Source organism: Myotis davidii, unplaced genomic scaffold (assembly GCF_000327345.1).
Source record: "Myotis davidii unplaced genomic scaffold, ASM32734v1 scaffold497, whole genome shotgun sequence".
NCBI lineage: Eukaryota > Metazoa > Chordata > Mammalia > Chiroptera > Vespertilionidae > Myotis > Myotis davidii.
In genome coordinates this window covers 3,432,221-3,444,004 of record NW_006288434.1, presented here as the reverse complement: position 1 = coordinate 3,444,004, position 11,784 = coordinate 3,432,221, and the positions used below count along the sequence as shown (strand labels likewise).

Here is an 11,784-nt window from a genome sequence, read left to right as displayed (position 1 = left end):
CACAACTACCTATTTGAAGACTCGGTTGCTTTAAGACAATATCTACCATAAAGGGGAAATTTCCATGTTATCATAGGAGATCTTCTTCGAGGGCAAACCATAGCTTCAGAAATTTAAGTTTGAGATACAATCCTGGGAGATTCTCTCTGAAGGCTAGAAGGAAATGGTGGGAAAATATATCGTGAATGGGATGTTTAATATAGAAGAATGTATCTTATATTTTCTATCATCACAGTTAAATGCTTTTTACCAGGTATCTCTAACGTTTTCTGAAAATAGGAAATTTATGCTTTAGAGGAGAAAGAGAAGCGAGCCAGTGCTTACTGAGCACCTACAATGTGTCTTTCTCTTTAATAGATACTATTTCATATTCTAAAACCTACTGGGATTATTTTCAAATGAAGGAAGAAGGGCTCAGAGCAGTCAAATTGTTTCCCACAATCATAGTCATGCATCTCGTTAATGGTTGTGTCAGTTAGAATTTTTGCTCACCTTAGCAAAGCATTCCTATTAACCTAAGCAAAAAAAAAAAAAAAAAAAAAAATTATTGGGAAGACATAGGTAGCTCACAGAATTGAGAGAATGTTGAAGAATAGGACAAGGTCAAACCACACTGTAAGAAACTCAGGTTGGAGATATACTTATTGATGATTCTCTTTAAAGGTTGGAATAAGATGGTGAAAAAAATATAGCTTGAAGGACATGTTTAATATATAAGAATATTTCTAACCCTGGCCAGGTAGCTCAGTTGGTTAGAGGATTGTCCCCATATGCTAAGGTTACAGGTTTAATCCTCATTCATGGCACATATAAGAGGCAACCAATGAATGCATAAATAAGTGAAACAACCAATCTCTCTCTCTCTCAAATCAATTTTTAAAGAAGAACATTTCTAGTATTTTGACATCATCATGGGTAAGAAGCCTCTTACTAATTATCTATAATGTCTTCTGACCAGTGCATAGCTTTTACTTTGGGAAGTTCAAGATCCAGTAAGAGAAGCTAATACGCAGGCAGGTCAGGCACTGCTTAGGGACCAATCAACTCCATGTTACTCAGCTCAAGACAGAGTGCTCTGAGAAAAAGCACTGACTCTTGGGCAGGGGTGATTAGTACAACCTGATTTATTATCCCACCAAGGCTGCTCTCCATGGGGAAACGTTATTTCCCTCAAAGGAAATCAGGCCATTGCTTTCAGAACACAGGAAGATGGACTCTGGAAAGCAAAAAACAACACGTTTCCCATAGTGATGGGACTAGCATTCAAGTTATTTTCATCGCTTTCTAGTCTGAGGGATAACAGACTTGTCTTCATATCCACTCAGAATCTGTTTCCCTCCAGCTTCCCCTGATTGGTCCTGGTTTTCCAACTTGGAGCCACACACACCCGTCTATTCCTCCTGAATAGGAACATAAATATATCTGGCTCCTTAAACTCTTCCTCACATGACACGGGTTGAGACCCTTCCCTACTTTGGTTGTTCTCCGTAAAACCTGCTTCAGCTTGTTTATTTTCCCACTCACAGCCTGGTGACCAGAGGAAACCACAGTGCCACTTCTGATAGGCTTTGTTCAAAGCAGAGTGCAGCAGGCGATCTCAGAATCACCAAACCTTCAAGACCAAATGGTCATTCATTTCCACATCTGTCTGAGGCAGGCTCTAGTGCCTGATAGGTCCAGTTCTGCATCTTAGCATTTCGGATTGTTAGCTGACCCCAGCTGAGTTATTGCTTCTCTGTGAGCAGGCTGCCTTCCTGTTACCTGCAGTCACAATACACCTCTAAAGCCACTGTAATGGTTAAATGAGACAATGCATGTAGAGTGCTTGGCACAGTGCCTAGCTCATACATAGCAGGCCCTCCGAATACTATTAGCTTTTATTAGTATTACTCTACCCCAAGGAAGTGGCCATTCGGCCTTTCCATGGCTTCTAGATGTGGATCATTGCCAGAGAAGCCATGTCTGTCCTTCAGAGTTTGCTCAAAGGCACACGAGGGACAGATGGGTCAAAGAGCACAAAGTACAGGATTTATACACACCAACAGAAGAAAATAGCATCAGTTGAGAAATAAAAACGATCTTGTGTAATGTTACAGGGTAAGGAAATGGCTTTAAGGTGCTTCCTATTGGGTGGGTAAAGTACAAGCTTGTCTTTTTCAGGACTCACAAGAAGCCGTCATTGTGTTAGAATCTGTAAAGATAAAGTTCTAATTATGAAGAGGTAAAAAACAATCTGAAAATATTTGTTATTAATAAGATATCTAGTAATCAAAGTGGCTTCTCACACCCACAGTCAGCTCGGCTTGCAGGGTGTACACATTGAATTTACTGCTCCCACACTTACGGGGCACATACAACAAAGCAGGCCTGGAGTAGACATGGAGCGTGCACCCTAGAAAATGGCCTTTGTCCTTTGCTGAACGAAGACACTGCTCCTGAGGGCTGTCTGAGCGTGGCTAGCAATGGTGGTGTCGGAGACAGTGGCAGACTTGAAAGTGTGTGCAGCCCTAAGGCCACTAGAGCAGCGATTTTCAACCTTTTTCATCTCATGGCACACAAACTAATTACTCAAATTCTGCGCACACCAAACAATACACTTGCCGACGCTCTATCCACTGAGCCAAACCAGTTCTAGCAAAATAGGTATCATTTTGATTTATTCACACCAGGAGGCTCTTGTTGTGTTAGCTGTTGTCATTATTTTTTTTAAATGTGACAATCTAAGGGAAAAGAGGTCAGTGCCCCTGACTAAATAGTCAGGTACTACATGATTTAAAAGTTCTTGTGGCACATCAGTTGAAAATCGCTGATCTGGTGAATAGCTGAGAGAGCTGGTATAGGAGTCAGAAACAATAAGTAGACTCTGTGACGTCTAATTTGTCCATGAAGGACCAACTCTAAGAGTTTATCATGGTCTGTGAACCCCTGGAATTGTGCCTGTCTCAGAGCAGGAGTTCCAAACTGTGAATGAATGAATGAATGAATGAATGAACTTAGAACCTGGTTCTGCCACTAACCAACAGTATGATCTCGGGCAAGTTCAGGAACTTCTCTGGGCCTCAATCACCTTGTCTGTAAAATGGAGATCATGAGAATACCTGCTTCGGGATTGTGTGGAGATTAAATGAGAACATGTAGACCTTTTGGCACAGCTCCTAGCACATAGCAAGACATCTGTAACTGGAAGTGATTGTTCTGACTTTTCATTAGTACTGACTTTTGATCAATTCTGATAGCCTGTCAACAACAGTCTTCATCTAATGCAAATACCTAACGAGTCAAATTGCCAGGTTAGCAGCTGTTTCACCACATGCAACAGTCAACAATGAGACGGCTAAGTTTTTGTTTGCTTGTTTGCTTCTGCCAATTGAATTTTAAGATCCTCTGCTTCACTATAATTAACTCTTTGAACTGGCAAGTCGCTTTCAGGGTAATTACCAGCCGCCAATTCTCCCTGCCTCTCCAGGGTGTCTCACATCCTGGGACTGACTCTTGGGACCTCAGAGCTTTGAGAGCACACAGAAGACTGGGAAGCGCCTGCCATTAATTTGGGAGTGACTTACACAATTTCTGCCAGGAAGGGAGACACGTGCAAAAGAGGGAGATTTAAATTTTTTAGAAAACCAACTTGGTAAATTTTTAAAAATGAATTACTTGAAAAATTTCCAAGAGTGCTTTAGTTTGTTTTAGCAATGTTGCTTATAACATGGCAATCTGCACGTCCCATGCTCCCTGGTTTGATTTTCCCCCTACTCATCAGTGATGGATATGATACAGGGAAACTGAAGCGATACTACCAAAACCCCTCTGAATGAAAAGGAAGTCATATTATGTGTGTGGGTCTGTGAAGGCTTTCCATATACTGTACATTCTATATATGATATCATCCTAATCTCCTATTATTTTAAACAGCAAATTACGTTCTTTAATTATGTTTTATTGAAACAGCATTTTTAACTTTAAAAAATATACAGATTATATACAATTTACTGAGGGGGAAAAAACACAGAAATTTGCTTTTCTGGGCATCTTCTGAAGCTATGCTGAGAAAAATAGCAAACCTTTTTAGACCGTCTCAAGCCAGACACCATCCTTCAAGGAGCGGATCTTTTGTGCTCGCAATCATATTATGACCTCTTTTAAAAAGAAAGAAGAAAAAGAATTTGGGTGGGGTTGGGGGGTGGGAAGTGACTTTTCAATTCTATTGTCTTGGCATTTTGTACCAGTCTGGGGTTTCTCAAGTCTTCAGACACGAAGCACATGTTCATTTTAGACATTAAAAGGAAAAAAAAAAGTCTGAATACCTTTTCAGTTTCTTCCTTGAGCTGTCTAGAGGGAACTATTTATTTTTCTTCTTTTCCTTGCAAATAGCTAATGGCTTCCAGCCAGGGCTCAGCCCAACCCTTTTGTGCCCTGCAGTCATTGCTGTGTCTTTAAAAGAAAACCGATTCTCTGGAATGCTGTGCGTGCACATGCCTGTCGGCCTCAGCAGGCCCCACCTGCCGAGCAGGTAAACCAGATCCTCCGCGAGGCCTCTGCAGCCACATTCCAGCCGGGCAAGCTCCTGCTCTCTAATTGTTACCTGTCAAACAGGCCAACCCGGCACTTGGGTCTGGTCCAAACACGCGCATGTTCCCACGAAACCCAAAACCTGCAAACCTTTGACCTTCCCATAGTTCCTGAGTTGCCTTGGTTATTTTCACCAAGGCTGATTTCAATCCGAATGATGACTTTTTAACGGGCACACGGGTTCTTTTTCCCTCTTATCGCGGATGGTAAGGCCGATCGTGCACTGTTTGGGGTTTCTGGACCAGCACTCGGCGGTCATTCAAGATAAGCGGAAGGCATAGGTCAGGGTAGCCAGGGCTCCTGCAATGAAGCCTACGGGCACTCAATCACTCATGGAAATCGCAGGCTGTCCACCCTGACCAACCGGAGAGGGGATTCCCCAGGGGTCAGAAAAACAGAGGTGACTCACAGGTGAAAAGCAGGCACAGAGCTGGCAGTGGAGACTGCAGCCTCTGGACTCAGCCCCAAAGCTATTATAGGCAGGACCTTGAGCAAGGCACAGAAATGGTCTGGGCCTCAGCTTCGCTCTCTCGCCAAGAGAAGCCAGAGGACCTGAGGGCCATGCAGCAAGGCAGCCCCGTGTCCAGGGAATGCCAGATGAAATACTACTTCTGCCGTGGCCTCTCCCCGCCCCAGCTCGCTTACATCGCTGACTCCGGGCCACAGTGGAGGAGGACCCAGGTGACCCCATGGATATATCACCCACCGGCTGTGACATGTTCCCACGAGTGACGTGGCCTGGCACAGGCCATGATGGAGAACTTCAATGTCACATTCGTCTCCCTGTGTGTTAGGAAGAGCTACCGGGCCACTCCGCACCCTGACCCCAACACCCTCAACCTTCAGGTCAGACCCTCGAAGTGGAGCCCAGATACTATTCAGATGGGAATGACGCATTAGCGATGGAGGGGGATCTCACCCAGATGGCCGGTGAGCTGCGGCGGCTCCGGGAGCTGAAGGAAAAGGGCAGGCACAGGGGGCTGGGCTCCTGTGAGAACAAGGCGGAGAGCGAGGGCAACGCACTGCCAAGCTCAGGAGAGTCCTGTTGGGAGGAGAAGGGCCTGGCTGCCCAGGACAGCGGTGGTGACAGCAAGGACCTCAGCGAGGTCATAGAGATCACAGAGAGCCCGACGTCAAGGACAGCTCCCAGGCCTCCGACTCGGCCTCCTAGCGCCTGCTCCTCTACCTGCCCCGGCCTGCCCATCCCATCCTCACCCCTTGAGGTTTCACAATAAACTTCACTCACTGAAAAAAAAAAAGAGAGAGAAGAAAGGGGGTGGCACCGGGCGAGAGTCTCTTGCAGCGCCACTTCTGTGTTCTCTCCTTTCACTGATGCCACTCAAAGTCAGAGCACCCTGTCACAGGGGCACCCTGTCACAGGAAGCTGCTGCTCCTTCTCCCTAGCTATCTGGGTGGGGGTTGGGGTAGGGGGATGCGGCTCAGGCACTGCTGGGACACCCTGGCTCGGCTGAGGGCCGCTCTGACCAGGTTACCAGGTCTAGGGACCTCCTCGAGTGCAGAAAGCCCTGGGCTTCCCCTGTGGGGACATCTGCATAGAATACAGGGCACCCATGTGGACCTGCTTTCCCTCCACATCCCATTCACTGGGCTCATTCTTTTTAACGGGAGAGGCCATTATTTCAATTACTTTGGTAGCACTGACTGTCCCTTTTATTTTACTGATAATGAATTCAGAATCAAAACCAGAGGCCCACTGAATCCCGGTCCTTCATTTTACGGTTACCTCACCTGAGGCCCGAGGAGGGGTAGGAGTTGCCGAATGCCCTTGGACTCATCAGGCCCCTCCGTGAAGGGAGGAGTTGGTGAACATCATGGGCTGGCAAAACCATTGCCAGAGAAGTGCCACCAGAGGTGCTCCCACGACTGTGCCAATGCACAGAGCAGGAGTTCTCCAGCAGGTTCTTGGGGCGGGGCTGCCAGGCCAGTTTGCTTGGGGGCAGGGGGCGGTTCCTCTTGGACCGGACAGGTTATTCTACTAAGAGCTCAGGATCACAGCGTGCTGAGCAGGAACTGGCGCTTCCTGCTTGTTCATCCAGCTCAGACTTGTCTGCCAGAGCCCAGCAGGCAGGCCTGGCTCCCAGCAGAACTTCCTCGGGGCTCTGGGAAGGGGGAGTGGGACAGTCTGCAGGCCTGCCTAGCATTCTTCTCACCAGCCGCCCACTTTAGGGGGGGCGAAGTGTCAAGTGCACAGGCTCAAGGAGGAAAATGCCAACCAGAAGCCCACCTGGCTTGTCCTCTAGGGTGCTATGCTATGAGTGCCAGGATCTCCCACAAAGAAACTATATACATATATTTGATTTCAGAAAGTGGAAGGGAGAGGGAGAGAGAGAGAAACATTAATGATGAGAGAGAATCATTGATCGGCTGCCTCCTGCGTGCCCTTTACTGGGGATCAAGCCCGAAACCCGAGCATGTGTCCTGACGGGTAATTGAACCGTGACCTCCTGGTTCATGGGTCAAGGCTCAACCACTGAGCCACACCAGCTGGGCCACAAAGGGACTATTTGTACTGAAGGGGCCTTCCGCGGTCAAACTGGATGAATGGGCACTTTATCCTCTTGTGAATATCTCTGGAGACAGGTAGACCACTGTGTGGTTGCTTTAAAACAAATAGCAAATAGCAAACAGTATTTATGTAACATCCCTGATTAGCACTATTTTCTCATTGCCCAACACAAAACTTCCCACAAATAATACGTTGTTAGCTATCAGCTTCTGTCGACCCCCAAACGTCCTCCTTTTCATGTTTTCGCCCTGGCTCACTCCACGCATTGACTGTGGGCCACTGAGCAGGTCATGTCGGCCTTCTGGGTCCCAGCGTCCTTATCTGCACAGGGGGAACCACTGCCTCCCTTCCCCAAGAGCCTCACTGTGTGGAATCAAAGATAAGGCTCCCTGCCTGCTATGGAACCTTGCACATAATATGCATTGCATGTCAGCTATTTTTGTTGCTGCTGTTGATATAAAACGTATTAAAGTAGTGACCCACATAGCCCAGTTTCAGAATGGTCTGTCTGGTGGTCAAAAAGTAACTTCAACCCTAGCCAGTTTGGCTAAGTGGGTAGAGCGTCAGCCTGTGGACTGGAAGGTGCCAGGTTCGATTCTGGTCAAGGGCACATGCCCGGGTGGAGGGCTCGATCCCCAGTAGAGGGCATGCAGGAGACTGCGGATCAATTATTCTTTCTCGTTGTTGATATTCCTCTCTATCTCTCTCTCCCTTCCTCTCTGAAATCAATAAAATATATATATTTTTTAAAAAGTAACTTCAGAATACAGATTTCTCTACTTGTTCCCCAACATGGGAAGGGGGCTCTGGTTTCCTCGCTCACCCAGCAGTTCCCTGGGAGTGTACTGTCTTAAATTCTAGGCTCATCCCCTGCTCCTCACACATCTTACTGGTTTTAAACAGATTTTAGTATCAAAGATTCGAAAGCATGATTAGAAAAGGCAGTGTGAAGGAGAGGGTGCTTTTGGATTATGGCTTGGGGTCTTTCCCACCACGGTTCTTCTCCTCTTCTGTTGGCTCAGCTCAAATGACCACACGGCAGTAGGTAGTAGCTATGTTGGGTGATTGTCCCTCTCTGACCCTTTCTTTAGGCCACCACACTGATTACAAAGCAGGCCTTCAGAGAAAGAGAAGAGAGAATCCATTCACCAGGGACTCACCTCCCAATCCTCAAGTGCTAAGAGCCCTCTCGAAGCTCCTGGCTTTTCTGAAACAAGAGTGGCCCAGGGTTACCCAAGCACACTCCATAGCGCAGGGCCAGCCCTGCTCCAGGCAAAAGCAACTCGGCTGGGCCAGTGAAGTCTGCAGGACATTTGACCCAGGGGTTGATAAGGAACTACATCAGACAAGGTCCTACAAGGAAAAAATTGTTACATCCACGCTGACTGATCCCACTACATCCAATGGATCACAAAATCCCATCAGTTCTACTCAAATCCGTTTACTGCTCAGTGCTCAGTCTCCCATTTAGAGCACTGAGGTTTTGCATTTGAATTAATAAAGCAGCTCCTAACCTGTCTTCTAAGAATGGTTTATGTGGCTCTTTTTTTTTTTTTTTATTATTGCTTAAAGTATTACAAAGGGTATTACATATGTGTCCTTTTTTCCCCCCCGCCCTTGACAATCCCCTGGCCTCCCATACCCCCCAGTGTCTTATGTCCATTGGCTATGCTTATATGCATGCATACAAGTCCTTCGGTTGATCTCTTACCCCCCCTCCGCCTGCCCCCCAACACTCCCCAGCCTTCCCGCTGCAGTTTGACAATCTGTTGGAGGCAGGTCTGCCTCTGTATCTATTATTGTTCAAAAGTTTATAATGGTCTCTATTATCCATGTGGCTTTTTGATGTTTGCCTCAGCAGCCTCATTCCTGGACTTCCCCCACCGCCACCCCCCATCTGCCCCAGGGCACCCTGCACAGGCTGTTCCCTCTGCAGGGAACGCCCTCCCTGCCTAATCCCTACTCAGTCTTCAGTTCTGCGGAGACAACGCTTTCCACGGGACTGTCTATCTCAAAATTCCTCTGAAACCCCCTCCCGGGTTCTAAGCAGCATGCTGGCAGGCACAGCTTCCACTTTAGTCAAGACTGTGCCTGGTGCAGTGCCTGACCTATCATAGCTGCTCAACATGTGTTTTCTCATTTAATCTGGATAAAGGCCTAGCACAGGTGTGGCCACGCCCACATGGCAGATGAAGAAATTGGAGTTTAGAGACATAAAGTAACTTGCCCAAGGTCATCCGGTTAGGGACAGAATTGTGATTTTATTTATTTATTTGTTTTATTATTATTTTTTTAATCCTCGTCCAAGGACATGCTCAGAGAGAGGGAAGGAGGGAAGGAGGGAGGGAGAGAGAGATAGAGAGTGACCGAGAAGCATTGGTGTAAGAAACACGGACCGATTGCCTTCTATACGTTCCTCAACTGGGGATCAAACCCACAACTCAGGCATGTGCCCTGACCAAGATCGAGCCAGTGACCTTTCTTCGCATGGGACAATGCTCAACCAACTGAGCCACTCCTGCCAGCTCTTTATTTATTTTTTATTTATTGATTTGAGAGGAGAGGAAAGGGGGGAGAGAGAGAGAGAGAGATCAATTTGTTGTCCCACTCATTTATGCATATTCACTGGTTGAATCTTGTATGTGCCCTGACCAGGGATTGAACTCGAAACCTTGGCATGTCAGGACGATGCTCTAACCAACTGAGCTACCTGGCCAGGGCTCAAAGCCTATATGTTAATCCAGGCCTACAGGATTGAAGTCTGTGCTTTTAACTTCTACATGATGCTTCCACCAGAATACTCAAGTCACAGCTCAAGTTCAAACTGGAGCAAACATGTTACCTTTCAGAGGAAGATGTGCAGGGCCCCACGGGAGCCGTTTCTGATGGAGCCATTTTACTCCCATGAGTACTTAAAAGAAACTTGTAAGAGAAAGCTTTTATAATGATTTGAAAAAGAAGTTTGGACGCAGATACACCTTTTGCCTCCAGTTTAGATGCTAGCGGCCAGAAAGTTTTATGAGAGTATGAGGTCGGAAGGGACAGTTGTCCAAATGCAGAAATCTATGGAGTGGCTAGAATGGCCTTAGAGAAGAGGGCCCCTGAGACTGGGAGACAGAGCTCAAGGGAGGGGGACAAAAGAAAGAGCGCTGGGCGCTATGTAAGGACTGTGAGACTGCCCTTCCCCTCCCCTCCCAGGGACCCCGGAGGCACCCCCCCCACACACCCCCGGAGCTCAGAGAAGAGAGGCTAAATTTGATGCAGAGGAAACAAGACTGCCCGGGACTGGGAGTGGTTAGCCACGTAGAAGAGTGAGCCAGAATTTGGGGTGTTTTAACCAGCTTGGGAGGGACACAGGGAAGAGTACAAGCCAAAGGCTTTCTAAGGTCTCACCCAGCTATTCCTGAGAGGACTTGGGGATTAAATGTCGAGTTAGTGCTGAGAAGGACACGAGGACATCAACAGATCTGGCCTCCTGCCCTTAAAGAGAAAGAGCCAGCAGTATTGAACCAAAGGCTTTGATTGGATATAAGTATAAACAGAAGCAGACAATGAAGACCCTAAGCGAAAAGGGAATCACGTTCGTCCGGTGGCTTTTGCTCCCTGCCACCCCACCTCCTCTGCCCCGCAGCCATCGCCAGCGGACCTCTGGTTCTGCTAAATGGAGGATGGGATTTAAGATTCTGAGAAAACGAATAAGATCCCTGACTAGAAACTTACAGAATAGTGTGGGATTTATTAAATGGATGATATGAGAAAGGAACATTGTTTTTCTTTAATATATATTTTTTTAATTTATTTTGGAGAGGAAGGGAGAGGGGGAGAGAACATTAATGGTAAGAAAAAAAATCATTGATCAGCTGCCTCCTGGATGCCCCCTACTGAGGATGGAGCCTGCAACACGGGCATGTGCCTTGGCCAGGAATCAAACCAGGATCTCCTGATTCATAGGTCAACGCTCAACCACTGAGCCACACCAGCTGAGCAAAGAAACATTTTTCTTAAACTAGCCATTGTAAGTCCTTTCTGCAACAAGTACAGTACAAAATAATGAAAAGAAATAGAATTTGACATGGAAATACAGAACTAAAATCCACCGAATCGTCAGTAGCACCCATTGGGTCAGCTAGAGAAAAATGTCATGTCAGAAAGGGGAACATTCTGTACAGAAAGAACACTGACACACTGAAGAAATCAGTTTGTGCTTGAAGAGCGAGCAGCATGGGAGACTGTGCAGGCCGTATCCCCAAGTGGAAGTATATTGCCTGTTTATGGAAGCCATGCGTTTAAACTTGAATGTCAGAGAACTCCATGAATCAATTAGTGGCTGAGTGAAGCAACTGAAATGCATCCAACATCCTACCTGTAGAAGTTAATAATGTTTCGTAATAATGTTTGATGATAATCTTCGATGGTATGTGAACACGGGGAGGCTGAACAATTAGTGTAAAAGAAAAAGTGTGTGTGTGTGTGTGTGTGTGTGTGTTTTAACATATACACATATTCACACACCCCAAAGGGTTTGAGCTGCTCAATTCCTCCAACAGGAAGCCCTTCCATGGAAAAATAATAGAACCAAAGATTCACCTGTGTTCAAAGCAAGTCCACCGGGCACTGAAGGGCACTGTGTGGAGTAACTGGCCAAAACTGTCTACGGAAAAATACTAGCCTGACTCTTCTGGGGAAGA

General features: G+C 46.6%; 1 pseudogene; it reads left to right on the top strand.

Annotated features, from left to right (window-relative positions):
* The first annotated feature begins 5,084 nt into the window (after window positions 1-5,084).
* On the top strand, window positions 5,085-5,793 carry LOC102764151 (annotated as a pseudogene).
* Window positions 5,794-11,784: the final 5,991 nt, after the last annotated feature.